The sequence below is a fragment of the Triturus cristatus genome, chromosome 9, assembly GCF_964204655.1.
Source record: "Triturus cristatus chromosome 9, aTriCri1.1, whole genome shotgun sequence".
NCBI lineage: Eukaryota > Metazoa > Chordata > Amphibia > Caudata > Salamandridae > Triturus > Triturus cristatus.
This window is the reverse complement of record NC_140592.1, coordinates 924,260,575-924,277,385: the sequence shown is the minus strand read 5'-3', so window position 1 is coordinate 924,277,385 and position 16,811 is coordinate 924,260,575.

Here is a 16,811-nt window from a genome sequence, read left to right as displayed (position 1 = left end):
GTCTGGAGGCATGCTTTTGAAGTGCGCAGATGCCCTGCCTTCCCTGCTCTGGCTCTAGACTAACTACAGGGCCTATGCAGCCTTTGTGTGGAGGCAGGACACAGCCTATTCAGATGTAAGTGAGGCTGGGCCCAGCTTCTCCATTCCATCCTGCCAGTGATGGCCCCTCCTGTCACACCTAAGCTCCCATTGTGTGTGACTGTCTAGGAGGAATACACAGCGTCCAACTGCCAACTTCACCCAGTCATGTGACCAGAGCCATGCTGCAGGTATCAAATGGCTTAGGAAAGAAAATGCTAACTCTCTAAAAGTGGCATTTTCAGAATTGTAATTTGAATTTTGACTTCACCATAAATTAGGATTATAGATTAGGATTCTTGAGACACCAAACATGACCAAGTTATTGCTTCCAATTTGGAAATGACACTTATAAAATGTAATATCCAATTGTTATCCTATGGGATAAATAGGCCTTGCAGAACTGAAAAATACATTTGAGTTTTTCACTACATGTAAAACTTAAAAGTATATGTCAAACGTTTTAAATACACTGCACCCTGCCCTTGGCCTGTCTAAGGCCTACCTTAGGGGCGACTTACATGTATTAAAAGGAAGGTTTGGCCCTGGCAAAAAGTCTATTTTTACCAGGCCTGCATGACAGGTTAAACCTGTACCCACAGGCTCAGCAATGGCAGGCCTGAGATATGTTTAAAGGGCTACTTACTTGGATGATGTTATCAGTGCTGCAGGCCCACTAGTATCATTTAATTTCCAGGCCTTGGGCATATATAGTGCACTTTACTAGGGACTTCTAAGTAAACTAAATATGCCAATTATAAGTAAATTAAATATGCCAATTGGGTATAAGCCAAAGTTACCAGGTTTTGAGCACCATCACTGGTTAGCAGTTGTAAAGTGCACAGAGTTCTAATGCCAGCAAAACAAAGTCAGCAAAAACAGGTCTGAAGGCAAAACGTTAGGAGGAAACCACGCCAACGATGTCAGGTTTAACAGACTGGACCTGCATCTTAAACCCAAGACCACCAAAGTGACTCTAAGGGCTAGTTTGCTGGCCTCCTGATCAGATGCTCAGGAACATAAAAGCCTTCAACCTCCTTTAACCTGACACCTGGACTCTCTCTGCTATGAGAATTAAACCCCAACTTGTGGCACCTCAGTCTTGGATCCTTAGAAGTGGGCCTGAAGGGGCTCTGCCAGCCCAGCTGTTGTCCGAGCACAACCAATGCAGTGAGACACATCACCTTGCAGCCCCACATCGGAACTGCCATAGCGCGACGCATCCCAAACGCAGGACCCCGCAGCCCTTTGGAAATGGCGCTCTTCAACACAGGGACTCGCATCACAGCCCTCAACTCTTTGGAGCTGGTCTGCGCAATGCATCCTTGGCACAGGAGCTCGCTCTGCAGCACCGCAGCTCCAATACAGGATCCCACTGCCCATTGGAACCTTCGCTGTCCTATGCATCCTCCCCCCTGGAACTTGCTATGGTCTGCAACTCAGATTTAAAGTTCTCCGTTCAACAGGCCTAACTTGGTCCATGCATTTAGACTATGCTTCATCGGGGTCGGCCTAAACTTGTCACTGTTTGGCGTGACTACATAACCACAGTTAGTGCTTTTGTGTTTTTAGGCACTATTGTCTTTTAGATCATTAAAATTGGATATTTCTGGGTCTATTGATTGGATTTTTTATCGATTTGTTCTCAAATAATTTATCACAATTTACTCTTTTTATAAATTGGTTTGGTATTTTTCTTGTACTGTGTTTTCATTTTTTTACAGTTTGAAGTGCTGCATAAACACTTTACACGTTGCCTCTAAGTTAAGCATGGCTGCTTTGTGCCAAGCTACTGCAGGGTTAATTTAAGCACAGGTTAGTTTGGGTTTTGCCTGTGACTTCACCCTGAGAAGAATTGTGGTTGCTGCTTGAGTGAAAAATTGACTGAAAACAAAACAAAAGGTTAAAGTGATGTTATAGTTAGGTGTTGAAATGAGATAAAAAATAAGAAAACACTGCAATTCTCAAGTTATATATTACTGAGTTAACTATAACTTGTATCCCCATCGCGCACTGGCTAAAACCTGATATATTACCTCACTCGTGACAGCAAATTACATCATTGATGACATCACAGATGACAGCTCAAATTACCTCATTAATGGCATCACTTATGACATCATCCAGTTATTGTCACAGTGCCGTATGGGGTTTGTGGACCTGCAGCACTTCAACAGGCTGTGGCCAATTTTCTAGTTACATTAATATGATCAGGGCCAGATGTATGTAGCTAGCATTTTACGATTCCATAATTGCGAATCACAAGGATTCGCAATTAGGAAATCGCAAAATGCAATGTATGAAGATGAATAGTACACTTTTGCGATTCCTGGGGGGTCACAAATGAATATTAATGTGGTAGGTCGCAATTTGGGACCCTCTAGGAATCGCAAAAATCACTGGGATGGTGGCCGGCTGAGATCAGCAGACCACCATGTCCGTGATTGCTTTTCAAAAAGCAATCTTTTTTTTTGTAATGCAGCCTGTTTTCCTTAAAGGAAAACAAGATGGTTTACAAAATTAAAAATGAAAAAGTTTTCTTATCATTTTTTAAGAGCAGGCAGTGGTCCGTGGGACCACTGCCTGCTCTTCAAAATAGTTTTACAAACATTCACAAAGGGAAAGGGGTCCCTTGGGGACCCCTTCCCATTTGTGAATGGGTTACCACCTACTTGAAGTAGGTGGTCAAATGCAAATGTTTTGCGACCACAGTTGCGGTCACAAAACATTCATACATACCGATGCAATCCGGTATTACGAAGGGACGCCCTAAACACGCCCCTTCCTAATACCGAATCGCAAACCCATTTTGCGATTCGTTAACAGGTTACCGAATCGCAAAATCTTGTTTGCTGCATCAGAAAAAGCAATTTTTGCGTTCGCAAACGGGCAGATTCTGTGAATCTGCCCGTTTGCAAATGCAAAAATGCTTGATACATCTGCCCGTAAGTCTCATAAAGACTTCACATAACCTGCAGTTTAAAGTCTTGAGGTTGATAGGTATGCACTTCCCACTGAGAAGACACCTTCTGCCAGGCCCAATGGACAATCCTCTGTAGTTTGTTAAAATACACTACACTTATTCTTGACGTGGCACAAGTACGTACAAGCTTAGAGCCATACTCACAACATCAGTGTGAGATAAACTACCTCTAAGTTGTACACCTTTAGATTCTACATTGTTCAACAATCTGCGTGCTTCAAAATCTTCGGTGAAGTTCTGGAAATAAACATCCACTTCTTATAAATGTTCTTGCTACATAGAATATGTTTATGCACTTTATTTCAAATATTTAACATAGGCACCTGCCCAGATATTGACTGTTTGATCATCTATTGTCAACAGAAGCTTTAGCATTTTCTCATAGATTTGAAATAGGCTTTGACTTTGAGACACAACCTACTTTGAAACATACCTCTACAACCCACATTATGTGCTCTCAGCTGTTACCTTGTTTAACACGAAATATTACTTGCATTCTGTATAACTTTTGACATTCACAATCACACTTGCCTTTAGGGTTCAAGGTATTTCCATGCTGTGGACCCACAAGAGTACACTCAGTATCTCTATGCTGTATATGACTATTGTGTTGTGATGTCATCAGTGATGTAATTTGAGGTGTAATCAATGATATCATAGATGTTGTAATTTAACACCTTATGAGTGATGTAAAACAAAAGATCATAAACAATGCATTCAACAAGCTCAAGATATTCTTAGCTCAGTAAATTATAACTGGTGAATTTCAGCAGTTTAAACACCTAACTATAACATCACTTTAACCTTTGTTTTCTTCAGTTAATATATACTTACATCTAAAGAGAGAGATAAAGTGAAATTATGATCACTGATAAATGATTAAAACAAAATTGCAACTTAAAAAAAAAGAGCACTAAAGGTGATAACTAATTGGCAGCTGACAATACCAAACAATGTAAAATATGTCAACTGTATTTAGATGAAGATATTGCTTTTATCTAATTTGTCTTTCTTTTCTATATCTACCCCTTTTGATGGCACTGCTTCTTACCTTCCTGCTGAAGTAGATTGGTCAGTTCACTGCCCAACACACTTGCATATCAGATCTACAATAAGACAGATTACTTTTCCGCTATGAAGAAACACAATGTGACCCTTCGTCATTTTTTGGAGCTTTGATTCTGTTTTGAATGTTAATTTAAGCAAACGTTGTGTAGTTTGTATTTCAGACACACGCTAGCTAATTTCACATCTCTATTAGGGTTCTTATAAAAAAAAGTCTTACATTTGTATGAGAACTGGCCCATTGCTGATTCACAAACTACACCTAAGTTTGACTTATGTGCTGATATAGGCGCATTTTCAAGTGTAAATTCATTTTTTTTGTTCACAAAATGAGATTGTACATTTGTAATGCGAGTTGTGCCCACTGCAGGGCAGGGAGTGGGCTAAGTGATATTTCCCATAGACATACAGCTATGTTCAGAGCCAATTTCAATTTTTTTTTTACTTCTGATTGTGTCATTTTCATTTTTTCTTATTTTTTTTTTTTACTAAAACAAGCATTTTAACAATTGTGTTCTCTTTTTAACTGGAAGCCAGTTCAGATCACGAAGAACTTGGACAGCCTGGCTCTATCTGTCCACATGGGTCCACTGAAGACTGCTGACTAAACAGGTGCTCTGTCATATTCTGAAATTCCTCAACTCCTACAGTTTATTAAAATAATTTCCTCTTAGTTTGAATTTAACGTGTATTAACTAATAATGCCCTAAGTATGCTGTGTAGCCTTCCAAACGTTCAAGCTTTTGGTCAGTAAGTAAGTGGGTCAAAGTGAAGATTGACTGGATACCAATTGTCCCCCCAAATGCGACCGCCTGGAGCTTCCTGCGTGGTACGTTGCTCTAGCCCTTGAAAGGAGGAGACAGCCTGAAACAGTGGAAGATTATTTTTGAGAAACTCTTTGCAAGAACAGAGTGGCGAGAAATGACAGGACTGGTGTGGAGAAACTACCAAACCCAGCACAGATGAGATAACATCCCATGGGAAGCCACAAACTAGAAAACAATATAATCAGTTTTGCCAAAAGGAGCGGGAAATAATATTTTTACATTTTAAAAGAAAACTTGAAGTACAAAACTAAAGGCGTGTTTGTTCCTAAATATAAATGGTTGCTGAGGACTAGCAACAAAAACCAGCAACTTGGAGAGAATTTGTTGAGCTGAAATATGGGCTGATTTACAGTAGACACTATTGCCCAGATTTCTCATTATTTGACGCAGCGCAACGCAACGCAGCAAGACCACTCTTTTACGCTGCGTCAAATAGAGAGGACAGGAATGCCCCATATCTATCAAGATATGGCACATTCTTGCCCTCTCCCTGTGCTGGCATACTGTGTGCTGCCTAGTGCCAATACATGCCCCCTTGCGCCATGGTGCAAGGGTGCCTGCGTTGCAGGCAGGATTGTTTTTGTGCAGGAAGGGATACCTTCCTGCACAAAAACTATCCTAGGAGGCGTTTTCCTCTTTCTAAGTGTGCTGCTGAGTGCAGCACACTTAGAAAGAGGATACAAGGAGGAGAAATTGGTATATTTCTCGTGGTTGCGCCTTTAATGCGTTCCCAGGTTTATCAGTCTTGTTAAATCTGAGAATGCGGCAAAAAGCGTGGGTGAATGCTTGGGACACCCACATTCCACCTATGTGTAATGCCTTCCCGGTGCAAAGTAATGCAAAGCAGCGACTTGCGCTGTCTTGCATTAGTGCAGACTTACCAAGAAACGCAGGGCCCCACAGGGTGGCTTTGTGTGGCCTACTGGCTTGGTAAATCTAATTTATGGATTGCGTTGCACGTTCGTCACCTTGTATGACGCAAAGGCAGCACAATCCTTTGATAAATCTGAGCCTATGGCTCTGGTTCAGGGACGCCCTTGTAAAATATGACTTACAGAGTTATGCTAATATCTGGCTAATTCACACACGTACCTGACCTATGTGGGCATAACCTATGCATATTGTAAATTATACACGTAAATGCACAATATTTACAAATATTGCCATTATGCCCCCTCTTTTCTTAACCTTGAATCTGTATAGAGTACAGATTGTGTACAAGTGGCATGTGTGGAGTTAGGAAATTACTGAAATGGAGGTTTTTTCTATGGATGAATATTGTTGGACTACAAAAATATTGTCCCTAAAATGTTTTTTTCTTTTTACATCCCTTGTAAAAATGATAAATATTGGTGCTCCTTTTCACACTTAGGAGCAGAATTTGATACAGTCATAATTTACCGCATTTTCTACAATTCTGCTGCCTCCGTGTTTGTATTTAGTGGCTCCCATGGGTTTTAATTAGGGCGTTGAAGTTGTTGATGTGGATTTGAATAAAACACAGTAGTTTATGGAAATCACCTTTTGCTTTCATTTTAATACCACAATGAGCGCACAAACTTGATGCAAACGTCACTTTGTGCATTTTGGGAAAAAGAAAGTGATTTTTCTAATGCCACATACACAATTACCATAAGTAAGCGACTTTGAAATTGGTGATGTGAAGTTGTTGAAGTATATTAGAATAACGTGGCAATCTGCCTTTTCTTTATTTCCAGCATTACACCATATCTTGTCATAAGGAAGGTGGACATGGCCCATTGCAGACTGGTAGTCGCATGCTGTTCAGACCATAAATGGGGATAGCCCATTGCACATTGGTGGTCACAGGCTTGTCGTAAACTTTTGAGAACACAGCCAATCGCAGATTGGTGGTCACGTGCATGGCAGAAGAGCGGTGTACTCGGCTCATCGTAGAGTCAATTGGTCACAGACTCATTAGAGAAGGAACGCATAGGGCTCTTCACATTGGTGGTATAGCTGACAAGGGCACATTGATGTTTTTGGGCATTAGTTCGATTGCGAAGGTGAGTGGTGTTATTTTCCTGGAGTTGCACCAGTGTTGCAAATGTGATGTAAATCCGTTCAGCTGTTTTTGAGACATTTGCATTTAAAAAGGGGCTCTGGGTGGACATGAAGAGATTAATAATTTAGGAATATCTGGAAGGCTGGTTCCACTGGGGTCCTGCGGTACCAAAATTGTAAAGAATAGCGCCTTTGATTGGCTGAGGGAGCTTTTTCTCATGTCAGCCATTTTGATAGAGCATGAGAGGTTCCAGTCCCACTGTCCTGAGCTATCTGATTGGCTAGATGCAACTCTGAAGAAAATGTTGCAACTGTCATCATTACAAGACATTGGCACTCAGTACCCATGTCCTGAAAATCTTTTTCAAAACGGTATAAGGAGGCAGGGTAGGGACACCATGTGCACCAGGCACATTTGAGTGGACCCGGAAGTGCATCCCAGAAGCCAAATGAAAAAACAAATTGGGTTGCGAGTACCATAGTATTTCAACAGGATGCAGGGCTGTCCTGCCTTGAGGTGCCACCATACCGTATGCAGCCTTTGTGACACGTTTTTCCTGCCAACTGGCATTTCATAGCCTGCACTGCACCATGTAAATAAGCAATGGGGTAGATGCAGGTGGCAAAATTGCTGTCGGTAGGGTAGGAAGAGGAAGCAGCGATGTGTGGGGGCACCCCGTAAATATAAAATAACAAGTGGCAATCACTGTGCCTAGAGTAAGTTGGTGTTTGCCTGTGATTAAATATCTGCCAATCCTGTGGTACTGCAGCTGGAGCTGCCATTCAAGTGTCCACCCCATTGTACCACAGCGCTGTGCAAACTTTCTCGGGGAATCTTTCGAGGTCATGTGGTACTATGGGGTGGAAGCTCTGTGGAAAGTACTACAGTACTCCAAAAAAAAAGGAAAAACTGAGAACAAATTGCAGGTTGTTTACCTGTGTGCTGTTAGTCTGAAGGGCATGTGCAGTGGGGAGTGAGTGCCCGCTGTGGTTTGGGTGCATTCAATGCCCCACTGTCCATGGTCAAAGGCAGTGCACAGGTGGGTAGGGCACCCACTGTGGGTTGGGTGTAGGGCATGGCCAGACGTTGAGCCCTGTGTCCAACCCCCACTGCACATGGGAAAAGGCTATGCTCATGTGTGGGCTGCACGTCCCGTTGGGTGCAGGCTCTTTGGCCATTCACCCTGTGTGTTGGCTGTAGGTTGCCTGAGGGAATTGGGTGTATACGCCTGTTTGACTATGGTAAAAAAAAAGTAGAAATTCTTTGAAAAAACACAAAGGTTACAGTGACATTTTAGTTAGGTATGTGTTAGACCTGTCAGACTTAGAGTAGTCTTCCCCCAACCATTTTGCCTCACTTCTCCAATTTATGCTGATCTTGTTTCTGTTGGCCATAGGTCTCTGTGCACTTTACCACTGCTGACGAGTGCTAAACTGTTTGCACTCTCTCCTTTAAACATGGTACCATTGGCATACACCCAACTGGCACATTTGATGTACTTGTGGTCCCTAGTACAGTGTTACTACATGTACCAAGGGCCTGTAAATTAAATGCTTCTAATGGGCCTGCAGCACTTCTTGTGCCACCCACTTAAAAAATCCTTTAAGCATGTCCCAGGCCTGCCATTGCAGTCTGTGTGCAGTTTTAAACTGCCATTTCGACCTCCTACACCTTCTTTTTTTAATACATGTGAGTCACCCTAGGGTAGGCCTTACACAGCCCAAAAGGCAGGTTGCAGTGTATTTACAAAGTTGGACATGTACTTTTAACTTTTACAGGTCCTGGTAGTGAAAAACTCTTAAATTCATTTTTCACTGCAGCAAGACCTACTTCTTTTATAGGATAACATTGGGTCACCTTATTACATTTAATACATGATAACGTTCAATTGGGAACACATAGGAATGTCATATTTGGTCTCTAAAGAATTGTAATTTAAAGCCCTCTTTAATGGTAAAGTTGGATTTTAAGTCACAATTCAGAAAATGCCACATTTGGTGCCTACAGCCTGCATCCCTGGTCACATGAGTAGTTGTAGCTGGCAGTTAGTCTTTGTGTATTGTTCCCAGATAGTGAGACAAAAGGGGAATAATTGTTGGCAGGATGGGCCATCGCTGACTTGACAAAAGGGAGGAGCTGCCATCTACCACACTTGCACATCACAATACCCCTATCTGAGCACTCTCACAAATGGTATGACACTAGTCTTTTGTGCCCCTAGACAAGCTAGGACCTGGACAGGGAGGCGGGAAATTCCAAACACCTCTGGGGGTGGAAACCTCTTAAACCTTCCCCTTCTTCAAAGCTGGCACCAAGTATAAATATTGGACCCTCAGACCCAACTCTTCAGTAAACCTCTGGACCTATGGAAGACTCATAAGTACTGTTGTGCTGCTCAGGAAGAAGGGCTGCTATTCTGCTACCCTGTTACCTGAGTGAGAAGGACTGTGTTAGGAATTGGGTTACTGTTTGACTGGGTTGTGAGCCCTGGTAAAGCAGCAACCACAATCCTATTCAGGGTAAGGCACAAGCAAACCACAAATTAACCTATGCTCAACCCCCTGGTGGCTTGGCACAGAGCAATCAAGCTTAACTTAAAGGCAATGTGTAAACCATTTGTGCAACGCTTCAAACAGTAAACAGTGAAAACACCACACAAAAAGGATCCCAAACCAGGTAGGAAAAATAGAGCAAAATTTAGTAAATAAAACAAGACAAAAATGACAAAAATCTGTAGAACCAGAGATATGCAATTTTAAAGATATCAGAGAATTTAGTGCCAAAAGGCGTGACGCACCAACGGTGAATATCTGGTTGCATCGGACCTGGCAAAGTCACAAGTTACGTCCGACCATGATGGAGCAAATGCTGGTTTATGGGGACCCAGTTATGCCCAATGATCAGAGTACCTTAAATCCTGGGTTGCAGAGTGTTGCGTGGATCCATGTCGAAGATGCGCCAAACAGCTGAGGTGATGCGTCAGTTCCAAAATGCAGTAAAACTGCAGTGGAAGCTCTTGTTGTGTGAACATCAAGGATCCCATCAACGGGGCTGCTGCACACAGTCTGTTCAGAACAGCTGCGATACGGAGTCCGGCATCGTCATTAAGGCTGACATCAACGAGTAATGTGAGGGCCTGCGCAAAGGATGCGTTGCAGAGTCGCGGTTCTGAAGGCGATGCGGGATGCAGGGGTGATGCAACTCTTTGCAATGGGTCCAATCCACGCTGCAGCGGAGATGCATCTGTTCTGCTCGGGGTTGCACCGCACAGCAGAGGTGATGCGTCGGTTCTGCTACATCCTCAGAGGCTGTCAAAGCACCTTACGCTCAATTCCAAGGGTCCAGGACTGAAGTGGCACCACTTGGCAAGGTAGAATTTCAGATGGCAGAGTCCAGGTGCAGATGCAAGGCTGTTGGCCTTGAAGTCACTTTGGGTTCTGGGTTCAAGTGATTCAGGGAGAGTCCTTCTCACCCAGGCCAGAGGACAGCAGGCAAGCGGTCAGCACAGCAGCTCAGAAGTTTCTTCAGAGCAACAGTCCAGCAGAGTGGCAGACCTGGTAGCAGCACAGCTGTCCTTCTTCCTGTCATAGTATCCACAGGTCCAGAAGTGTACTGAAGTGATGGTTTCAGAGGTCCTTCTGAGGACCTTCTTTTATGCATGGTTGTGCCTTTTAAGTGAGGAGAAACGTCTGGAGGCATGCTTTTGAAGTGCGCAGATGCCCTGCCTTCCCTGCTCTGGCTCTAGACTAACTACAGGGCCTATGCAGCCTTTGTGTGGAGGCAGGACACAGCCTATTCAGATGTAAGTGAGGCTGGGCCCAGCTTCTCCATTCCATCCTGCCAGTGATGGCCCCTCCTGTCACACCTAAGCTCCCATTGTGTGTGACTGTCTAGGAGGAATACACAGCGTCCAACTGCCAACTTCACCCAGTCATGTGACCAGAGCCATGCTGCAGGTATCAAATGGCTTAGGAAAGAAAATGCTAACTCTCTAAAAGTGGCATTTTCAGAATTGTAATTTGAATTTTGACTTCACCATAAATTAGGATTATAGATTAGGATTCTTGAGACACCAAACATGACCAAGTTATTGCTTCCAATTTGGAAATGACACTTATAAAATGTAATATCCAATTGTTATCCTATGGGATAAATAGGCCTTGCAGAACTGAAAAATACATTTGAGTTTTTCACTACATGTAAAACTTAAAAGTATATGTCAAACGTTTTAAATACACTGCACCCTGCCCTTGGCCTCTCTAAGGCCTACCTTAGGGGCGACTTACATGTATTAAAAGGAAGGTTTGGCCCTGGCAAAAAGTCTATTTTTACCAGGCCTGCATGACAGGTTAAACCTGTACCCACAGGCTCAGCAATGGCAGGCCTGAGATATGTTTAAAGGGCTACTTACTTGGATGATGTTATCAGTGCTGCAGGCCCACTAGTATCATTTAATTTCCAGGCCTTGGGCATATATAGTGCACTTTACTAGGGACTTCTAAGTAAACTAAATATGCCAATTATAAGTAAATTAAATATGCCAATTGGGTATAAGCCAAAGTTACCAGGTTTTGAGCACCATCACTGGTTAGCAGTTGCAAAGTGCACAGAGTTCTAATGCCAGCAAAACAAAGTCAGCAAAAACAGGTCTGAAGGCAAAACGTTAGGAGGAAACCACGCCAACGATGTCAGGTTTAACAGACTGGACCTGCATCTTAAACCCAAGACCACCAAAGTGACTCTAAGGGCTAGTTTGCTGGCCTCCTGATCAGATGCTCAGGAACATAAAAGCCTTCAACCTCCTTTAACCTGACACCTGGACTCTCTCTGCTATGAGAATTAAACCCCAACTTGTGGCACCTCAGTCTTGGATCCTTAGAAGTGGGCCTGAAGGGGCTCTGCCAGCCCAGCTGTTGTCCGAGCACAACCAATGCAGTGAGACACATCACCTTGCAGCCCCACATCGGAACTGCCATAGCGCGACGCATCCCAAACGCAGGACCCCGCAGCCCTTTGGAAATGGCTCTCTTCAACACAGGGATTCGCATCACAGCCCTCAACTCTTTGGAGCTGGTCTGCGCAATGCATCCTTGGCACAGGAGCTCGCTCTGCAGCACCGCAGCTCCAATACAGGATCCCACTGCCCATTGGAACCTTCGCTGTCCTATGCATCCTCCCCCCTGGAACTTGCTATGGTCTGCAACTCAGATTTAAAGTTCTCCGTTCAACAGGCCTAACTTGGTCCATGCATTTAGACTATGCTTCATCGGGGTCGGCCTAAACTTGTCACTGTTTGGCGTGACTACATAACCACAGTTAGTGCTTTTGTGTTTTTAGGCACTATTGTCTTTTAGATCATTAAAATTGGATATTTCTGGGTCTATTGATTGGATTTTTTATCGATTTGTTCTCAAATAATTTACCACAATTTACTCTTTTTATAAATTGGTTTGGTATTTTTCTTGTACTGTGTTTTCATTTTTTTACAGTTTGAAGTGCTGCATAAACACTTTACACGTTGCCTCTAAGTTAAGCATGGCTGCTTTGTGCCAAGCTACTGCAGGGTTAATTTAAGCACAGGTTAGTTTGGGTTTTGCCTGTGACTTCACCCTGAGAAGAATTGTGGTTGCTGCTTGAGTGAAAAATTGACTGAAAACAAAACAAAAGGTTAAAGTGATGTTATAGTTAGGTGTTGAAATGAGATAAAAAATAAGAAAACACTGCAATTCTCAAGTTATATATTACTGAGTTAACTATAACTTGTATCCCCATCGCGCACTGGCTAAAACCTGATATATTACCTCACTCGTGACAGCAAATTACATCATTGATGACATCACAGATGACAGCTCAAATTACCTCATTAATGGCATCACTTATGACATCATCCAGTTATTGTCACAGTGCCGTATGGGGTTTGTGGACCTGCAGCACTTCAACAGGCTGTGGCCAATTTTCTAGTTACATTAATATGATCAGGGCCAGATGTATGTAGCTAGCATTTTACGATTCCATAATTGCGAATCACAAGGATTCGCAATTAGGAAATCGCAAAATGCAATGTATGAAGATGAATAGTACACTTTTGCGATTCCTGGGGGGTCACAAATGAATATTAATGTGGTAGGTCGCAATTTGGGACCCTCTAGGAATCGCAAAAATCACTGGGATGGTGGCCGGCTGAGATCAGCAGACCACCATTTTTTGTAATGCAGCCTGTTTTCCTTAAAGGAAAACAAGATGGTTTACAAAATTAAAAATGAAAAGTTTTCTTATCATTTTTTAAGAGCAGGCAGTGGTCCGTGGGACCACTGCCTGCTCTTCAAAATAGTTTTACAAACATTCACAAAGGGAAAGGGGTCCCTTGGGGACCCCTTCCCATTTGTGAATGGGTTACCACCTACTTGAAGTAGGTGGTAAAATGCAAATGTTTTGCGACCACAGTTGCGGTCACAAAACATTCATACATACCGATGCAATCCGGTATTACGAAGGGACGCCCTAAACACGCCCCTTCCTAATACCGAATCGCAAACCCATTTTGCGATTCGTTAACAGGTTACCGAATCGCAAAATCTTGTTTGCTGCATCAGAAAAAGCAATTTTTGCGTTCGCAAACGGGCAGATTCTGTGAATCTGCCCGTTTGCAAATGCAAAAATGCTTGATACATCTGCCCGTAAGTCTCATAAAGACTTCACATAACCTGCAGTTTAAAGTCTTGAGGTTGATAGGTATGCACTTCCCACTGAAAAGACACCTTCTGCCAGGCCCAATGGACAATCCTCTGTAGTTTGTTAAAATACACTACACTTATTCTTGACGTGGCACAAGTACGTACAAGCTTAGAGCCATACTCACAACATCAGTGTGAGATAAACTACCTCTAAGTTGTACACCTTTAGATTCTACATTGTTCAACAATCTGCGTGCTTCAAAATCTTCGGTGAAGTTCTGGAAATAAACATCCACTTCTTATAAATGTTCTTGCTACATAGAATATGTTTATGCACTTTATTTCAAATATTTAACATAGGCACCTGCCCAGATATTGACTGTTTGATCATCTATTGTCAACAGAAGCTTTAGCATTTTCTCATAGATTTGAAATAGGCTTTGACTTTGAGACACAACCTACTTTGAAACATACCTCTACAACCCACATTATGTGCTCTCAGCTGTTACCTTGTTTAACACGAAATATTACTTGCATTCTGTATAACTTTTGACATTCACAATCACACTTGCCTTTAGGGTTCAAGGTATTTCCATGCTGTGGACCCACAAGAGTACACTCAGTATCTCTATGCTGTATATGACTATTGTGTTGTGATGTCATCAGTGATGTAATTTGAGGTGTAATCAATGATATCATAGATGTTGTAATTTAACACCTTATGAGTGATGTAAAACAAAAGATCATAAACAATGCATTCAACAAGCTCAAGATATTCTTAGCTCAGTAAATTATAACTGGTGAATTTCAGCAGTTTAAACACCTAACTATAACATCACTTTAACCTTTGTTTTCTTCAGTTAATATATACTTACATCTAAAGAGAGAGATAAAGTGAAATTATGATCACTGATAAATGATTAAAACAAAATTGCAACTTAAAAAAAAAGAGCACTAAAGGTGATAACTAATTGGCAGCTGACAATACCAAACAATGTAAAATATGTCAACTGTATTTAGATGAAGATATTGCTTTTATCTAATTTGTCTTTCTTTTCTATATCTACCCCTTTTGATGGCACTGCTTCTTACCTTCCTGCTGAAGTAGATTGGTCAGTTCACTGCCCAACACACTTGCATATCAGATCTACAATAAGACAGATTACTTTTCCGCTATGAAGACACACAATGTGGGTAAGTAATTTCAGGAACATCACTGTTAAGGCCATTAACAGCTGACTTATAATCAATGTAGATCAGCTAGATTATAATATTAATGTCAATTTCATGTTTGAATTTTGCTCTACTACAGTTCAGAATTTTGATAACTCTGTATTGATTAAAAAGCTGAAGTCTTCACCACATAAACCCTGGTTCAACAAGAAACTTTACTCTCTCAGAAGCTCAATACAGTCCCTGAAGAGGTCTTTGCATACCTGACAAATCCCTCTAGAACTACTCTAGGTTAAAAAACTGAGGGAAGAATAATAAGCAAACATTCAGTGCGCAAAGGCGCCCAACATCCAGGCTCAAATAATTATCTCTAAGAGCCCAGCAAAGGCTGTATTCACTTTAAAAAAAGAAACTAGATTAGGTTCCAATTACGCTTTCATCACCCCTTTGAAAGGGATGTGCAATGAATTCCTTACATTTTTTATAACAATATTTCCATTGTCATAAAAAATTTCTCCTCAGCCTCTTCACCAAGAGCTGATAAGAGCTTGAAAGCCATTTAAACCTGGAACCCCTATGATGCTGTTTGAATGGAAGAACTGAAAAAAATCAATCAACTTACAATGTCGAAAAAACCTTATACCTGTCAAGACCATAATGACAAACATACACCTGTTTGCTCTGTTTTGGTTCTCGCTTTCAAATCATCCCTCCAATAAGAATCCTTTCCCAGCTGTCTTAAGGTGCTTCAGATCTCACCTATTTTGTAAAAGATTAACTGTTACCAAGGCATACTTGATAACTTCTGGCCAATGACACATTTACCCTGGTTAGGCAAATTCATTTAGAAATGTGTTTCTTCTTAAATGAGCAAACGCACTGTAGGCAAGCCATTTTTTTGCCTTGTTCACCCCCATTTTTGGACTGACACTGGTTACAGACTCTGAAAGTGCCCTGGGCTCTGGTAACCAGGCCAAGGGCCAGTGTTCTGTCCTCTAAAGGTATATTGTAATTGGTGTAATTCTAATTGGCAAAGACAACCTACCTGTAAGTCCCTACTATATGCAGGTTTAGAGACCCAAGTGGACTTAAGGCGCTCATGTGTTCACTGCTGTGGTGTCATTTTAAAACCAAGCCTGACTTGCAGGCTGTTTTTGTTGTTGTTGTTTCATCTTTCTTTATTAGGGATTTAATAAAAAAGAGGCGGGCTGGGTACAGAGGAAAAAGAAAACATGATACCTGGTATAAACAAACATTGTAAAACAGGTACGGCACATGACAAAGAATAGATTGTGGAGATCAGAACTCGTAGGGGCTTGGTGAGGACAATGTAAGGGCTCAGTCACGCTGTGGCAGAACTGGCTGTGAGGTCAACTTGAAAGAGGTTAGTTGGGGTGAAACAGGGCCGAATGAGGGGGGATGGGGATGGGGAGGGAGGAAAGGGGGGGTGGGATTCCACAGGGGCAAGTGGAGAGTGAACGGTACCGAGAAGAATGAAAGAAGGGAGGAAGGAGGCGGGGGGACTAGCTGCAGAGAAGGAGGGAAGATGGGGTAAAAGAGGGGTGAGCAGGGTGGAAAGGCAGGCGAGTACTCATGAGGGCTATGAGAGGACAGAAGGTCGAGGGGCTGCCAGCAGCAAAGTGGTTAGTCAATCCATCAAGGACCAGTAACACCTAGCGCCTGTCATCCTGGAGGAAAGGTGCACAAGTGAGAAGAAAGGTCTAGGTTCTGTCCTGCAAATTATAGATGACCCGCTCAAATGAGGCTCTCTGGTAGATAGCTGAGAGCCACTCATCGTGAGAAAGGAATATGGGTGAGCGCCAGTGACGGAATACCCAGTTCTTTGCCGTAGCCAGTGCTGTTTGAAGTAGACAGCAGGGCAGGGGAGTTGTGACTGGAATGGTCTCTTTACAGAGTGGAACCAACCACTTCCCAGAAGGGTCGGATCATGGGGCATTCATAGAGTATGTCACCGGGGTCTAGTG